The 4,621-nt window shown below is 50.1% G+C and overlaps 1 protein-coding gene across 1 annotated transcript in view; it reads right to left on the bottom strand.

Moving 5' to 3' along the window:
- HOMER2 (homer scaffold protein 2) overlaps nucleotides 1-4,621 on the bottom strand; it is a 133,911-nt gene that overhangs the window by 102,119 nt on the left and 27,171 nt on the right. The window lies entirely within an intron of this gene.

Here is a 4,621-nt window from a genome sequence, read left to right as displayed (position 1 = left end):
GGGAGCCCCTCCCCGCAGCCCCGCGAGCGCCCCGCCCGTCCGCTGCACCGAAAGTCCCACTCGCAGCTGGAGAGGACTTTGGGGCTACCCTCAGGTGGCACCGAGGAAACCGGGCGAGGGGGTGTGAGTGGAGGGCTTTGCCTAAGGCCATACCCTCAGACTGCAGCTCAGATCTCTGGAATAGGAAATAGACCAGGCCAAGTCCCTCCCTGAAGACCACCTTCCCCCTGGTGTCAGGCTGGGGGACCTCACGGTCACCACCCCCATGGAATGTGGGACTTCAATGTGCCCAGCACTCCTCAGCAAATGCTCGGGCATTTAAGGAGTCTTCCTGAAGTTTGGGTTTCATTCTTAGAACATGAGAAATTGGGATGGCAAAGGTGGAATTTAAAGGATGTCTTCATTCACTTCCCATCTATGGGGTCCCAATTCCCCCCCACCACCACCACCGAAAGCAGGCTCTGGGGCTGACAGTGCACCCTGGCTAGCCTTGCCCCTAATCTCCCTCCCCACCCCACCCCCCTCTGGGTCTTCCAGGGGATCGTCTTCTGCTGAGAACACAGTGCCCTCCTGAGCCTGGCATCTCAGGACATGTGGTCAAAAAGCCAACGGGCAGGCAGATGGGGCAGGGCCACCACCACTCCTGGGACCATGACTGTCACCTGATAACCCCCTACTCTCCCCCCCACAGGGCCACTCATCCACTCCCTTCTAATCTGAGCTTCAATGATTTCCTCAAATGCAAATCTGATAGTGTCTCCCTTCTGATTAAAATCCTCCAGTGACATTCTTCCCCGGGAACCCTTGAGATAAAGAAGCCTTGGTGACTCTGTCAGGTAAGCGTCACACGGCTAATTTCTAGGTTCAAATCCACCACAGATGAGGCTGTCTGTTCCTTAAAGATTTGCAGCCTCACTGTGTGTAGAATCCAACTCCATGACAGTGCAGTGGGTTAGACAGTGGCCTGCTTACTGCAAGGTGGGTGGTTTGAACCCATCAGCTTCTCCTCGGGAGAATCATGAGACAGGCTGTTTTCCTCCATAAAGATTTAAAGATTTACAGCCCCAGAAACCGGTGGGAAGCAGTTCCATTGTTTCCTCTAGGGTTACTGTGAGTGAGATTCAAACTGTATGGCAGCCCGTGGACTCCAACGGGGTCCTTGGGATGAAGACCAAGACCCTGAACATGCCTACAAAGGACTATCCCATTTGGACTCCACTGCCCTCTCTAGCCTGGGCTCCTCCCCCTCCCCCATCTTGCCTTCTGCACCGCCCCCTCCACCTAGCTGCCTTCCTGTCGGCCTCAGGACCTTTGCACATGCTGTTCCCAGCATGAGAAGATGGTGAACCCTCCTCTCCTCTCCACCCCAACTAAGCCCCTTGTATAATCAATCCCTACTCATTCTTCAGATTTCCGTTAACTGCCACTTCCCTGTGGAAGCTTTGCTCAATGCTCAGGACTCGCTCAAGTTCTTTTTCTTCATCTCATTTAACGTTTGCCGTATCTTATTTGTGAAATTATTGGTTTAGTATCTGTCTCTTGGCCACATCTGCAGACTCCATGAGACCATGTCATTTTGTTCATCATTGTGTCCCCAGTGTCCAGAACTGTGCCTGACTGTCCTAAATGAATAGGCCAAGCCATTGGCACACAACATTGACCAGGTTCTGTCAGCACACGTGCGTCTGTTTACAGTTAGGGCTAGAGGAACACCTGGTCCTGAAGGAAACTTACCCATCATGAGCTGAGTTCCAAAGACCAATACTGAGCCCAGGGCTGGGGGGAGGTGTTCCTGACAGGGGCTCAGGGCAGAAGGCAGCCAAAGGGGAATGCATGCCAGGAGCCAGCTCCGCTGGAGTAGGGGGTCACAGAAGATAGCCCTGATGCAGTGATATTCCAAGCAAGTGGTACCCCATGCCCTGGACAGGAGTTGTTCCGTGAAAGGAAATGACAGACACACCCGAGTTACCTTGGGAAAATGCATCCAGGCCAGACAGGTGAGGCTGGTGAATCACTCTGGCTCTTTTACAGAGTCAGCGGGACGCTGGTGATGCTGTGGGCATGAGCTGTTGAGATGTTAACCGTTCCATGTTTAAGGAGGCTTCACTCCGGGACACAGGCTGTCACCTGGGGTGAAGAGAGGGAAAGGTGGGTCACAAGATCTGAAACTAGATGCCCCTCCTTTGCCCCAAATTCGGACTGCCGCCCTGTGGAAGAGAGGTGGCTGCTGCTCCTCTCCTTTGACCCTAACGCCAGGCCCAGGCCAGACACTGCCTCTTGGGGGCTTTCAGACGGGTTTGTCACCCAAGTCCTTGTCTAAGGGTCTGTGGTCATCCTGGCTGGCAGTAAGTAGTTCCTCCTCCTCCTAGAACGCTCCCCCAGAGAGTGACCGCTCATTTCCTTCTCAGAGTCCCCATCTGAAGCCAGGATAGTCACCCATTTTCTGTGGGAAATCTCCCATGTTCAGGACTCTGTGAAGGGAGTTGATGGGGGAAGCCTATTCTTTGGGAAGCCAGGAGTGAAAGGGAGACTCCGCCCCCGCTGGATTAAGGCTGAGCCAAGGTCATAGGCTGTCTAGGTCCAGAGCCTGAAGTATCTGTTTAAAGGCTGAGCCAGGTTTCTCAATGAGATAGATGGAACCCACGTGAAGTTAGAAAGCAGGAGGTGGCGGGAACCAGGTCAGGCAGAGGAGCTTGCCTCTCCTAGGTGGGTCTCCAGGAGAAAGAAAAGAGAGGTTGGGGGAGCTCTTGCCTGGTGGGCCACCTTTTTAAAAAGACACCCTCTGAGTATGTATGAGAGGAACTGGAGTAGATTCAGAGCTGAGAATGAGCAGGGAAAAGATGCCCCCACAAGCCTGGAGGTCAGACTTTGACCGGCACAAATTCAGGGACATGGCAGTGCTATTGCCTGTCCTCTTGTGGGACTCTGAGCAGGTCATTTTGTCAGCGGGGCAGGGTATCTGGGGACTTGAAAATGTTTACACAACCCCAAAAAGAAGTAAGTCATTAGAGCCAGGGTCTCTCTTTAAACCTTCAAAAGAAATATATTTTACATTGCAACCCAGTACATAGTTCATCTATCTATAGCTATACCTACATAAAACGGAAACAAAAGTTACACAAAACACTTCCTATCCTCCCACCAGCAATGCATTCAGACATTTTCCATTTGTTCCATTTTTAGAAGCCATGCTGCCCACAACCACTAAATTGAATTGGAAAACTGTAAGCTGTGTATTTTTCCCTTTCAAAAGAACCATTAGGCTCACCATGTCCATGTCCATATATAATATTAGTATGTGTGGGCTAAGATTTTTGCTATTGCTAATCCAGGGACTTCAAACACTTTTCCTTCTAACCACTAAAGGTCAGTTCTCCCAACTGCATATGAAAAAAAAAAGTCTTATTAAAGTTACTAATTAAATAGATAAATGCAGGTATTGGATTCTAATTGTGAAGGTTATATAAGGACATCGAAAAATGCATACTCTTTCAAAGCATTCCTTTGCTTCTGTGTGCCTGCGCTGTGCTGGGGTCCTTAGGAGTAAAGTGCTCAGCAAAACAGACAAGAGCCCATCTCCCTGGAACTCTGAGAGAGGGCAAAAGATATTACCCAGGAATCACAGGAATCTGAGCCAGCTAATCACTAGGAATCTGTCATGAAGACTGTGAGACTACAAGAGCAGGACCTTGTTTAGATTGAGAGGGTTTGGTCAAGAGAGCCCTCTGTGAGGAGGCGTTTGAGAAGAAGCCTGGAAAATGATGCGGCATCGGCCAGGCAGAGTGTGGGGAAGAGGTCTGCCTCAGAGGAGAAGTCGGTCCAAAGGCTGTGAATGGCAGAAACGGGAGGAAGACAGGCGTGAGAGTGCAGTCGGTTAGCAAGGCCTAGGGTGGTGACGGGGAGGAGTACTCAAGGTCTGAGGCTGGGTTAGGGCCAGGAGATTCATCAAAGTGCAATGCGGACCTACCGACTGGAGTGGTAATGCCGGGACCTGGCTTATGTGTTATAAGGATGGCTCTGGCTTCTCGGGGAGGATGGCCAGGATGAGGACCAGAGGACAGCTCAGAAACCCTAAGAGGCTCTAGAAGACTCCGAGACAACGACAAGGATACTTATAACGGAGAGGGAAAGGAATGGACTATGGATTGAAATCTTTTCAAGGTAGAATCGGTGGGATTTGGCAGTGGATCTGTATTATGATATAAAGTGAAGGCTGCAAAGTCATCGAATAGTGGTGCTATAAATAGAATTAGGTGAAAATTCCAGACACGGCCTGGAAATAAAAGGGAAAGCTTGGTTCGCAGGGAGGACAGGGTGGTGGAATCAACAAGAACTGTTGCTAAGCTGGTGCTTTTGGGCATTGCCATTGACCAGCTCTGTGACTTTGGGAAAGTTACTTTTTTATTTATAAATTATTTTATTGGGGGCTCTTACAGCTCTTAGAACATCAATTGTATCAAGCACATTTATACATATGTTGCCACCATCATTTTCATAACATTTTCTTTCTACTTGAGCCCTTGGTATCAGCTCTTCTGGCTGGTTCATCTCTTCCTTGTGACTCTTCTGTGAGGGGATGTCCAATTGTCTACAGATGGGCTTTGGGTCTCCACTCTGACCC

This window comes from Echinops telfairi, unplaced genomic scaffold (genome assembly GCF_000313985.2).
Source record: "Echinops telfairi isolate 266 unplaced genomic scaffold, ASM31398v2 ScPeMD7_7;HRSCAF=31, whole genome shotgun sequence".
NCBI classification, from domain to species: domain Eukaryota; kingdom Metazoa; phylum Chordata; class Mammalia; order Afrosoricida; family Tenrecidae; genus Echinops; species Echinops telfairi.
Note: the sequence above shows the minus strand (reverse complement) of the source record. Positions and strands in the feature narration are given on the sequence as shown.